Raw genomic sequence first — 14,430 nt, forward strand, 5'->3', positions numbered from 1 at the left:
CATTGTATCGACCTTGAAAAGAAAAATAACAAAGTTAACCTGAGCAGGAATTGAACTCTGAACGTAGAGAACCAGCAGAAGCACAAGACCTGCAGTCTTTTTGAAGGGGAGAGATTAGCCGATGCCATCGACCTCGGTGTAATTTTTTTGGTTTGTTTTACTGATTTGGAGAGAATGAAAGGAAAAAGTGGTCCTCGGTGAGATTCAAAATCCGATCGTTAAGAGCCAACGGTTGACAATAATAAAAGTAAATTAAATAGAATTTAATGTGTGCGCGTGTGAGTGAGAGAGAGAGAGAGAGAGAGAGAGAGAGAGAGAGAAAGAGAGAGAGACAGACGAAGAGAGGAATGTAAAGAGAAAAAGGAGGAAAAATTGAATGAGTAGGAAATAATGTTGGAGAGGAAGTGAATTAAATTCAGCGAGTGAGGGAAGGTGAGAGAAAGAATAGAAGAAGAAAGGGGAAAAAGAAGAAGAAAAAGAAGGAGTATGTTGTTTGTGTCGTCGCTGTTTTTCTCTCTCCAGAGCGACCACTGCTGTTTTTAGCATGGAATTTACTTCACAATTTTAGTGTTTCTGTCGAGAAATAATAATGTGCCGGTTGTAGTAATAACAACAACAACAGCCTCAACAACAATCATAAAAGCTGAAGACGAAGGAATAAAAAGAGAGAGAGAGAAAAAGGAAATACCTCCTCTCCTTTATATTTTTCTACCTTATGAATGGATTTTGAGGTCAATATTAAACTGAATGGCCTCATAATAAATACATAAAAGACTTTTTATTTTTATTTTTACGAAGTGTACTTAAAACTGGCCAGTTGGGTGATTTTATTTTGTATGTTTCGCTTCAGTTGTTCGTGTACTCAATCAAACGTGAATCAGGAATGATATTAAATACCTATCTTGTTTGGTCTAAAACCTCAACAGTTTCCCACACCGGCTGCGCTCCAAGGTAAGTCGAAAAAAACAAAACAAACCATTTGGGTCAAAAGTTGTCGAATATGTAACATAAGCAACGATCTTCCTGTACAAATAAAACGGAAGGGACCATTATAGAAACTACATGCTGCAAACCCCAGATTGTTTCAAACATTCTAGACTTGTGTTCATTGTTTATGAAATGCATTATAAAATGGAAATTAATTCCTTCGTCGTCTTTTAAACTCTTGTTTGTACTACACGTGTGGAATCCCCGATCGTCTCTAAAAATTCTAAATAAATAGTTTATTATTTATATAATATTCTATAGTGCGCTAATTAACTCAGTTTAATTATTCTTAGTATGTACATGCTCCTTCGTTGTCTTATTAACCATTATTTACACATGTGGAATCCCTGAATATCTATAAAAAGGGTGTATGGTGTTTTATTGTTTATAAAATATACTTCTAGTACCGTAATCAACTCTGTCTTCGTAATCGAGGTTTATTTTCATTTCAACTCCACGTGAAATCCCGGAATGTCTACAAAAATTCTAAAGATTATTGTTGTATGTGTCTGAAATATACCATAAAACGGTCATAATTAAGTTCGTTTAATTAATCTTAGTATTCAATCATTAACGTAAAACGATAATTTATTCGTAAACTGAGTGAATGAATGTAGAGATGTCGTTTCTATGTCCTGGAAGGACCCTTTAGTTTTTTTCTGCTGGAGATTGCTGTTTGCTTACCATATTCAACAACTTTTAAACCCGAATATTATTTACATAATTATGACTAAATATATGCACGTATATATACACAACAAGAATAAGAAAGTTTTACTACTCCTTTTAATCCCGGAAATATTTCTTCTTCCTCTTTTCTTCTCGGATTGTATATTTGCGGACATGTGTATAATATAGTTAGACAAGTACGCTGTGCGTTACTCGGTTGGAAAGCAACTAACACACAAAACGCGATGCGATAAGCAGAAATGGGCGTGCCCCTCTCGTAGCCACATATATTGGCCGCTTCGTAAAATTTCACATCATTTATATTCACTTGACATATTGTAAGATAATCTATTATTATTATAAGCTTCAAAGAAATCTATCAAGTTCTTAAAAAGACGAAACACGAATCAAACTACATCCTTACACTATATATATATATATATATATATATATATATATATATACACACACACGCACGCACATAGTAAGAGGGTAAAAGCGAGTGAAAGATAGAGCGAAGTTCGTGAATGCGATCAAATATGTATTAAATATTTTTAAACCTAACGTAAAAGGAGGGGCTTACAACGATGACAAAGGTTCAGAATAATACAACTGACCCCTTAATAACAACAGTTGGTAATTTACCTCTTCGTCGATGCAGGTAAAATTTTCTTACAAACCGTTGGATACATGTATGGGATGCCAAACAAAATAACCAACTGTTTTATGAGCAGGTTAGTCTTCATTCATACATATATACATAGCAGACAAATATATATATATGATATATATGTGTGTGTGTGTGTGTGTTGGCTTTGTTCTTTTTCTCTGTAAGACTTTAAACTGCGATATCGCTTCTCTTTCGCTCTGTGACAGGTTTTTTTGTTTGTTTTACATGAAAACTGAGAAACTTAAAAATGATGAGGGGTGATGCCGGGTGGAAGGAAACTGTGGGTGGCGAGAATTGGGCTGGGTGTTCACATTGTGTTTGATTGTTATTGCTAATGATGGTGATGATTATGGTAGGATTTTTAGCACACGATGTGTGTAACGTTTAAGATTGTCGGCGGTCTTTGTTTTATGTTGATTTATGACAATACTTCTGCAATTTCTTTTAACCGCGAATATACCAAACATTTTCCCCCTGATAAGTGTCACAGACTTACACACACACACACACGTGTGTGTTTACGTTTTTTATACCATGTTGTACAGATACATAATGTAAAAAATGAATGCGTGTCTATATAAATATGTGTGTGTGTGTGTAGTAATCTTTATATAGAGTCATTAGACTACAACCATACTGGGACACCACTTCCAAGGCACGTTGGTCGCTCATAACAACCGAAGTTCTTATTTTTCAGTCTAAAACCTATTCTATTTGTTAATCCTTCTTGTTGAACCACTATATTATGGATAACTAACATTAACTGGGTTTTAGACCAAAAACTTAAACCTATACACACACACACGGGGCGGGTTTCTCAACAGTTGTCGTCTAGGTATTCGAATCACAACATATTGATCACTTCAAAACTATAGGAAAAGACATGTATCTGAAGTGTCCGGTCATGCGATCGAATTCAGACCGACCACTTAAATTGCAATGAATCGATCGCTTGAACGACACAACCAACTGCGGCACATGCATCTGTGTGTGTGCATGTGTGTGTGTGTGTGTGTGTGTGTGTTAACACAATACCTGAAAGTAAGGTATTCTGTTAAAAAAAATCTCTTTCCCATAGCTATCACATAACAACTTGAACAATGTGGTTTTGTATTAATACTGGAAATCGATCTTGTATTTAAACTTAAATGTTCACATGGAGAAGTAGACGTGATACAAATATATATGAAATGTGTTTGTGTGTGTACGAAAGTTAGTGCGTGTCTGTATATGTCTGTATAGCACGCACACACACACACACACACACTAATATATATATATATATATATATATATATATATATATATATATATATATATAAGTTCAAAAAAACACAAAAAACAATAACAAAAGAACAATAAAGTGAGGACGTGATACGGATAGTGTTATTGGACGCTCGGGAAAGGAAGGAGGTATATATATATACATATACACACAAACACTATTAATGTCTTAACGTTTTTAAATATCTAGACAAACTCACAAACCCTATTAAAAGATCAACGTTCTTCTAAATAACTACACACACACACACACATGTATGTATGTCACCTTAGCTGAAAAGACGGGAGATGGAGAAAGGTGAGGGTGGATAGATTATGATAGAAAAAAAGAAAGGTAGTAAAAGGTACTCGAAACATTTGATGGAGTTTGTATTGGCTGGAAGACGATGACTCATTTCTTCAATTACTCAATTCCTTGCTTCATACAAACCCTTCAGGCAAGGAATCTTATGAACAACGTCACATGAACTTTTTTATGTTCAAATCCAAATCGAATAGATTTGTGCGTGTGCATGTGTGTATATGTGTGTGTGTGTGTATGTTTCATGTGTGAATATTTAAGTTCATAAATGAATGGTATGTTAATTTAACAATACTACGTCTATGCAGGTAGGTAGATGATAGATAGATAGACAGACAGACGACAGTTTTATTCTCTGTTGATCGGTAATAGAGACTACAGATATGGAAACAGATGCTTGATAAAGTTTCCGTTAAAACAATGTGTCTATACATACATGCATTTATACACACTAAACCTCTCTCCTCGTCTCTGTGACTCATATATATATATATATATGACGTACTTCTCTCTCTCTCTCATATATATATATATATATATATATATATATATATATATATATATATATATGAGAGAGAGAGAGAAGTACGTCATGTATATAAGTGTGTATTTGTCTTCTCATCGCTTAACAAACCGGTGATGGTTTGTTTACATCCCCCATTACTTCCGCGGTTCCTCAGAAAGAAAACCGATAGTACAAGACTTGAAATAATTACTGGGGTCGATTTGCTCAACTGAACCCTTTCGAAGGGATGCCCCAGCATGACCGGCGTCTAATGACAAAAACAAGCAAAAAATAGTCTCTCCTTCTTTCTCACACGCACATGCTCTCTGTCTGTATGTCTCTCTCTCTCTCTCTCTCTCTCACACACACACACACACACCCAAAAGCATGTTACAATATGCTTTGTATAAAAACAAGAGGACAAAATAATGACGTCGAATCAATCAAATTTTCGCTCAGCAGAAACAAAAAACCTATCTCTGTACTTCCTAAACAAGATATTCCCATGTAGACTTATAGCAGTAACATTTATGTTTATACTCTAAAAGGGGTGGAAGCATGGTTTGTTTTAGTATTATTTGGATTACTAACTGATGGTGTTGAGCTGGTAGAATCGTTAGCACAAAGGCATTTTCGGCGATGCTTCGTTTCTTCGGGCGTTACGCTCCGAGTTCGAATTCCGCCGAGGTCGACTCTGCCTTTCGTCCTTTCGATGTCGATAAATTATGTACCAGCCGAGCACTGATGTTGATGTAATCGATTAATACCCATCCCCTCAAAATTGCTGGCCTTGTGCCTGTCGTAGAAAGAATAATTATCATTATTATTTGATCTTTTTTATATATTTTTGTTCAGAATTTAAAGAAACTTGTAGGAAATCGATAGCAAATAAACAAAACGATTCCCACGAAGTTCTAAGTTATATTCCCCGTGATAATATGCTATAGGAAGACGAATTTATGGTTATGTGGACAATATATATATATATATATATATATATATATATATATATATATATATATATATATATATATATAATCGTTTATATTTGTTGAAATCGAGCTTTTGTTTAACACGAAAGTATTGAAATTAAACTCCTTGTTAATCACACACAAAATTAAGCGCTAATTACATCGTTAATCAGTTCGAAAGTGCGCCGAAATCGGCCCTCAAATTATACTCGACTTCGTTTAGATAAAGAATGTAAAGAAGACATTATACTTGTGTCGTCCAAGATAGACGTAAATACGTAATACTGACATAATTATTTTACCAAAGGCTTTAGAGGTTAAACAACACAATATGTTCAAGAAAATAACCATCGAATAATATGTATATTTAAAACTACTCTGTATATATATAGCCATTTGTCAGTGCATGTTGTATACACATACACACACAAGTACCTACGCGTAAACACGTGCACGTATACACACACCCACGCATGTACATATATATACTTGTATATAGACTTAAACGAGTCAGCAGACGAGTCTCTTTAACACGGTCACTTGAACTGTTTCGAAATAGCAGTCAAATACCTTTCACTTCATACCTTGTCGCCTTTGAAGTTAATAACGAATTAAAGAATGACATGAAAAGCTAGTTTGGTTGAAGTGATATTAGGTATACAAATAACATTGGGTTATTAAGGCTGTTGGAACGCCTTTTTAATTATGATCTAGGTTGACCCAGAGTTAAAAACAACTCACGTATTCATCCGCTGAGATAGTCACACACAAACATACAGAATTGTCTGTGTGTGTGTGTGTGTGTGTGTACATGTGCGCGCGCGATGTGTGTATTAACTCATCGTAAAACTTTTAATTTCGCAGGAATTCTCAGTCGCGATAAAGGAATGCGTATTGCATTCCTCAAATGCATTTCACAGATGCACAAAAGCATTTGATTATTTTTACTCAAAAAATTTTTTTTAAACTAATAAAGAACTTATTATTATGGCAGCTAACTGGGTGAACCGTCGGCGCGTCGATCAAAATGCTTGGCGGTATTCCGGTTCTTTAAGTTCTGAGTTCAAATATCGCTGAGGTCGACTTTGCATTTCATCCCTTCGGTGGTCGATGAAATAAATACCAATTGAACTGTGGGGTCGATGTAATCAATTTATACCCCCTCTCACTAAATATCTGGCCTTGTGCCCAAATTTGAAATCTTTATTATTATTATTTAGATATGAAACCGTTATTAATGGTTAATGGTCATTGCCGTTGTGTATCTAACCCCTAAATCAGGCCTGAACGAAGAGACCTATAAAAAAGAGGTTCCAGCCATGACCCTCACGTTTGTTTTTGTCATTATTTATTTCAGTTGCCATCTACAATGTTTCTAGAACTGCATTATATAATTAAGACCATAACAGTGGTGGTGGTCATTGATTTGGGAGAGATTTGGTATCTATTTCTAGCAGGCTAAGATAACGCATAATGGTTCCACGATTGGGCTGGTTTTATTCAATTGCAACTGTGTGTGTGTGTATATATGTGTGTGTGTGTAAGTGTGTGTGTGTTTGTAAATATATATATATATGATGCACATGTATTTCCACCTGACCACACACACACACACACACACACACACAGACACATATATATATATATATATATATATATATATATATATATATACTCACACACGCACACACATATGTACATATATGATACCTATAGATGTATAAACACACATTTACACACACACACACATAAACATACATGCAGGTGTAATTTTGGAACAACCGTCCTTTGAACTCCCATACGACAGGGGAAATGAAAAGGATATAGAAATGGGATGAAAGAATGTAATGCACACACACACACACACACACACATTAATTCACTCACAATGCCTCTGTAGGGTCACTAGGCTTGTTAGAAATAGCAGGTAAATCTTCCCCGAAATCACACCTTTTAAAAGGTGTCTAAAAACGAACAAACAAATAAAACCGCAGAGGATTGATATATTAAACAATATAACGTCACATATATAAAACAATGAGGTTGGTTATAACAGTAAGGCCCTTACTCGTATGTCTACTGGATGAGAGATGGCCTGGGGTTATACTACAGCGACACATGCATGCACTGACGTGCATATATGCATATATTTATGGTTTGGCTGCTGCATACCAGCAGTGCAATAGTATTTGCCTTTCCTAATGCACTCATATACTCTCAATATGGTGTTCACAAGTATTTGGAATTAAAATGCCTGTCACTTGCTCTTTATTATGTTATTTCTCTTCTACTGAAGTTGCCAGCTAGCATTTTAATGAGCAAATGGCAAAACATAGTGACACAATATCTCTCTCCTTCGTATATATATACATATATATATATATACATATATATATACATGCACCTACACATACACACATACATACATATCTTTGTGCATGTGTAAACATGTCTATGTGCATATGTATACATGTCTCTGTGTGTGTGTGTGTGTGTGTATACATGCATGTGTGTGTGTATATGTGTATGTGTGTATATTCATTTTAGACTGTTATAAAATGTGAAATCACACAAATACACACACACACACATGTATGCACACACATATGTGCCATCCACGTATAGATGTGTGCAAACGCATGTAAGCTTACAAACAGATATACACATATTTATGACGGCAAAACTTCCAAGTCGCATTCATCTTGTATTTCATTTGAATGACATACATACATACGTGTGTGTGTGTGTGTGTGTGTGTGTGTGTGCATCATGCTGCACTCACACATGCTACGTATATCCATATTTTTATATAACCATATGTTTACTTTCAGATTATTACCATGGAAAAAATTATTTTTACAATTGATAAATAAATAAAAATACGATTAAATACAATTTGAAATGAAATCTATTTTAATATTTTTAAAAAATAATTAAAAACTCATTCATTTCACATATTAATTATATTTTATATTGCTAATTAACAAAAATATATTTTATAACTAACAAAAATTTTATTACTTAGTATCAAAAATGCTATTAATGAAATCCAAAATATTATTAAAACCCATAAAAAATATAAAAAGCATAATCAATTCCTTATCAAAAACGCAATTGCTAATTATCAAAATGTGTTCTTTAAAAAGAAAGAAAAGAAAATGAAAATTCTTAAGTTTCTTGCCAGGAAAATGCCAAAGGCTTGGCTAACCTTCTGAAAATCTTGCTGCCAAGTTCTGCAGTTAATTCTCTGTTTCATTATGTTGACAGCATATAATTTAGTGTGTTTTCATTTTATGTAACTGAAGGTACCTACCCCTACTCTTTTATATTCCAAGCTTTTATACTCCTTCTTTCCTTCCGCCCATTATTACATTCACGCATTTTCATTAAGACGATTTGACAGCTATATAATAATGATGATGATAATAATAATAATAATAATAATAATAATGATAATAATAATAATGGTAATAATAATGATAATAATAATATTTCTTTCTACTGGAAGCACAAGGCCTCAAATTTGGGGGAAGGGATTAAGTCGACTACATCAACTCCAGTGCGTAACTGGTACTTATTCAATCGACCCCCGAAAGGATGAAAGGCAAAGTTGACCCCAGTGGAATTTGAACTCTGAATGTAGCGACAGGTGAAATACCACTAAGCATTTTGTCCAGTGTGCTAATGATTCTGCCAGCTAACCACCTTAAATAATAATAATAATAATAATAATAATAATAACAACAACAACAATAATCTTAAGATTGGTTTACAAATTTTTGTACAAGGCTAGCTATTTTCTGGAGATGGGTAATTGCATTACAACAACCCCAATGTACAACTGGTACTTGTCACCGCCGGAAGGATGAAATGCAGAATTTAGTCTCTGAATGTGAAGATGGATAGAAATACCACTAGGCATTTTGTTTTGGCATGCTAGCAATTCTGCCAGCTTAACCTTTTCGTTACCATATTTCTGTTGAGATGCTGTGTGTTTCTTTCAATTAATTTTAAATATTACAAAGCCTTGTGACTGGATTTGGTAGACGGAAACTGAAAGAAGCCCTGTGTTTGTCCGCCCCCCCCCCCAACATTGCTTGACATCCGATGCTAGTGTGTTTACGTCCCTGTAACTTAGTAGTTCGGCAAAAAGCACCCAATAGAATAAGTACTTGGCTTACAAAGAATAAGTCCTGGGGTTGATTTGCTCGACTAAAAGGTGGTACTCCAGCATGGCCACAGTCAAATGACTGAAACAAGTAAAAGAAAACAAAAGTATGATATTCCTTAACAAAAAATAAATTGGTATAGAAAACTGCTTTCCGCAGTTAAGGGCAATAAAATTTTGAGTGGATATATTTGATTTCCGCAGTGAGAGGGTTAAGCGACACATATTCTACATAATCAATAGTCAATAATAATAATATAACTAATGCAACGTATATTCTATGAAATCATCTCACAGAAGCATAACTTATATTCCACATAATCATTACTCGAAATTATAACACGGCTCACATTACATGTCGTCTGCTGAATCATTACCCAATAAAATAACATAATTATCACAGTGTATTCAACACAGCTGCCAATACCCATGTTCTTCACAATCACCACCCCAATAATACAACAGACTGACACAAGTAAAAGAATATATATTCCTCCCAGGACGGGATGCTGGTCCATCACAGGATTGTTCATCTTCGTCAGCTGAGTGTCATGAAGCAGCATGAAATGAAGTATTTTGCTCAAGAATACAACACATTGCCTGGTCCAGGGACTGAAACCACAATCTTATGATCGTGAGTGCAACACCCTAACCAGTATGCCATGCACCTCCACCATAATTGATACAACTTATATATTGTATAATCAACACCATCACCTCGTCAGGTGTTGAAGTAATCACAGAGCAGTGTGAGAGGAAGTGTTTTACTCTAAAGACACAACACACTGCCCGACCTGAGATTTGAAATCACGCTCTCACAATCTCACAAGACAGCATGTGCTCACACAAGATGAAACACACACATGCATACACAATACACAGGGTGACACACACACAATGCACCTCCTATTTACACAATCACCACCTGATGGTACAACGCATATGAAATGTAGCTGGACACGTACATAGGAAACAGAACTTATTATATGGAGCAAAATAACATGACTCATGAAGTAAATTTTGTGAACAACAGAGAAAAAACAAAACAAAAACACATTAAAGTAACTGGAAAAACAACAAAAACAAACACCACAACAAAACAAAACGGATATGACATAATCCTACACTCCCAAAACACAATACTTGCTCACACCTTGAGAATGCAGATGCGCATTTGTTGAGATTTTGAAGGTCGCAGAAGGCTATTGGAAACACGATGTTGATGATGTTAATTATAGTAATGGTATTAGTAATAGGAGTAATAATAATATTGATAATAATAATAATAATAATGATGATAATAATAATAATAATAATGATAATTATTATTATTATTATAATAAAGGCGGCAAGGTGGCAGAAACGTTAGCACGCCGGGTGAAATGCTTAGGGGTATTTGATTTGTCGTTATGCCAAGGTCGAATTTGCCTTTCATTCTCTCGGGGTCGATAAATTAAGTACCAGTTCTGTACTGGGGTTGATCTAATTGATTGCCCCACCTCCACAAAATTTTCAGACCTTGTGCCTAGAGTAGAAAAGATTATTATTATTATTATTATTAATTATCATTATTATCATTATTATTATCATTATTATTATTATTATTATTATTATTATTATTATCATCAAGGCGGTGTGCTGACAGAATCATTAGCACATCACATGAAATGCTTAAGTGACATTTCTTCTGGCTATTTCTATTCTGAGTTCAAATTCCATTGAGGTTGACTTTGCCTTTCATCCTTTCTGGGTCGATGTAATTAACCAATGCACTTCCTCTAAATTTGTTGACCTCATCCCAAGATTTTAATCCATAAAGGGCAGTGAGCTGGCAGAACCATTGTCATATCGGATACAATACTAAGTAGCATTTTTTCAGTCTTTAAAAATAGCAACCAAATCTACTTCAAATCACATCCTACTGTCTTAATCCTTTCGTTACTGTATTTATTTTGAGATACTCTGTTTCTTTCAATTACTTTAAATATAACAAGGAATTTAGTAAAATAACTTAGTTATCATTAAGTTAGTGTTAAGAACATAAATTCTGACTAAGGTCTAGTGGAAGATTTTAATTCAAAATTTATGAAAACAAGGCATTTGTACTACAGCACCAGAGCCGGTTTCAGCTGGGTTGGTATCAAAAGGGTTAAGAATTGTTTCTCTATTATATATTTTAACCGTTTTGTTCCCATATTTCTGTTGAGATGCTCTGTGTCTCTTTCAATTAATTTTAAATATAACAAAGAATTTAGTAAAATAACTTAGTTATCATTAAGCTAATGTTAGGAGCATTAATTGTGACTAAGGTTTGGTGGAAGATTTTTATTCAGAACTTATGAAAAGACATTTGTACTCAGAGCCAGAACCAGTTTCAGCCAGGTTGGTAATGAAAGGGTTAAAGAGAAAAAACATGGCTTCATTGTACATTACTCATGCAAAATGAAGGATAAAAAGTTTTAGAAAAGTGATTTGAATGTTTTCGATCATGGGTTGGGATGGATCAGAACTGTTCGGGGCTTAGTGGTTGAGCTCATGAGCATAAGATTGTGGTTTCATTTCCTGGATGGGGCAACGTATTGCAAAACACTTCATTTCACTCAGTTCCAGTCCATTCATCTGGCAAAAAGGACTAATCCTGCGATGGACTGGTGTCCCATCCAGGTGGAGAAACCAGGAATCTAACCTTTATGTGTCTATATCACATATAACTGACTGCCCCCCCTTCCCCCAAAATTTCAGTCTGTAGTAGAAAGGATTATTATTATTAAGGTAAAGGCGCCAAGCTAGCAAAATCATTTGCACACCTGACAAAATGCTTATTGGCATTTCATCCGTTTTTTTGTTCTGAGATCAAATGCTACTGAGGTTGACTTGGTCTTTCATCCTTTTGGGGTCAATAAAATAGTACCAGTTGAGTATTGCAGGGGGTGGGGGTGTCAGTGTAATCAACCCCCCTCCCCTCAAAATTACCAATCTTGTGCCAAAATATGAAAGGGTTATTATTAAGACAGCAATCTGTCAAAATGTTCAGTAGCATTTCTTCCTGCTCTTTTACCATCCTGAGTTCAAATTCCATTGAGGTCAACTCGGCCTTTTGTCCATTCAGCGGGGGGGGGGGGGGGGGTCAATGAAATAAGTATCAGTTTGAGCACTGGAGGTCAATGTAACCAACCAGCCTCCCTCCCACTAAAATTTCAGGCCTTAAACAGATGGAAGAAAAAATTATTATTATTATTATTATTATTATTGAACTATATACTCCGAATGTCTTTGATTTGATTAAATGAAAATATGCTTTATGTTTTAAAAAAAAGCAAAAATTGAATTATGCAATTATAATCTTCAGCAGCTGCAATATGAAATATTTCTGATATGTAAAGTAAATCCATTAAGTTCACAGCAAGTGGTAAAGATGACTATTAACCCGTATATATATATATATATATATATATATATATATATATATATATATATATATATATATATATATATATAAAGTTCAACTTTCTGTTTGGCAGCTCTTGAGCATACAGACACATGGAAAAATAATACAATATGAAAAACAGACACAGTTCTATATCCGCTACATGGATATAGCCAACCTACACAAACACAAATGTAGTCGCATATGATTCATGCAAATTATTACTCTGTACGCTTCGCACAGAAACCCCCCCCCCCACACACACACACAGACATATATATATATATTCACTCTAATATGTCCACCTGTTCTAGTCTCCTTCCAAAACATGCCCAATTAACCAACTCCTTAATTCCAGTCAATCAGTGGCTAACACTGGTTGACAAGTGGTTCTCAACTGGGGTCCACATGACCCTCAGGGGTCCATTTGTCCCTTGGGAGTCCATATGATCCTTGTGGGGGTCCATATGATCCTTGGGGGCCCATTTTGTTCTTAAAATTTATGTGCAATACATTGGTTATACTTCTATAATTCACAGAATATTTTAACAATTTTTTAAACGCCTATAATAGCTTTGGTCATTGAATATTTTAAGAATGACATTGTAGGGTAGGTGTAAGAGACCGGATCTGGTTGGTTTGAACATAAAATAAGTAGAATATTTAGGCCGGATATGGCTGGTTTAAATGCCCATGGGTTAAATGCTAGAGGGTTAACTTTTTCCCTTCTCACACAAGTGTCCTGCTAATAAAATTGATTGTGAACCTTCTTTTCTCTTGTATTCTAGTTCCTATGCTTCATTGTCCATTTGTTTATTTCTCTATCTATTTAGCTAAAGTGCTGATGGGTTAAATGCTAGAGGGTTAACTTTTTCCCTACTCACTCAAGTGTCCTGCTAATAAAATTGATTGTGAACCTTCTTTTCTCTTGTATTCTAGTTCCTATGCTTCATTGTCCATTTGTTTATTTCTCTATCTATTTAGCTAAAGTGCTGATGGGTTAAATGCTAGAGGGTTAACTTTTTCCCTACTCACTCAAGTGTCCTGCTAATAAAATTGATTGTGAACCTTCTTTTCTCTTGTATTCTAGTTCCTATGCTTCATTGTCCATTTGTTTATTTCTCTATCTATTTAGCTAAAGTGTTGATGGGTTAAATGCTAGAGGGTTAACTTTTTCCCTACTCACTCAAGTGTCCTGCTAATAAAATTGATTGTGAACCTTCTTTTCTCTTGTATTCTAGTTCCTATGCTTCATTGTCCATTTGTTTATTTCTCTGTCTATTTAGTTGGCTATTTATAAATGTATACAAAGCCAGCCTTTGGAGTAATCTTGATGTAACTGTCGACCACTTTTTACAGGAAGTAGTTGACATTATATCTTATATATTTCAGTCTATTGTAGAGTTAAGAGTTGTTAAATATATATATTTATAGATCTCTGAACACTCA

The 14,430-nt window shown here is 34.7% G+C and overlaps 1 long non-coding RNA gene across 2 annotated transcripts in view; it reads left to right on the forward strand.

Annotated features, from left to right (window-relative positions):
• The first annotated feature begins 380 nt into the window (after positions 1-380).
• Positions 381-14,430, forward strand: part of LOC149132105 (uncharacterized) — a 129,728-nt gene continuing 115,678 nt past the window's right edge. Inside the window, exon 1 of one of the 2 annotated variants that reach the window (XR_016245116.1) lies at positions 381-951. This is a non-coding gene — a long non-coding RNA (uncharacterized LOC149132105). Of the gene's footprint in view, positions 952-2,123; positions 2,391-14,430 lie in introns of those variants that run through there. The other variant, XR_016245117.1, reaches the window with a different exon arrangement.

The sequence above is a fragment of the Octopus bimaculoides genome, chromosome 18 (genome assembly GCF_046866305.1).
Source record: "Octopus bimaculoides isolate indiv1 chromosome 18, ASM4686630v1, whole genome shotgun sequence".
Lineage (NCBI taxonomy): Eukaryota > Metazoa > Mollusca > Cephalopoda > Octopoda > Octopodidae > Octopus > Octopus bimaculoides.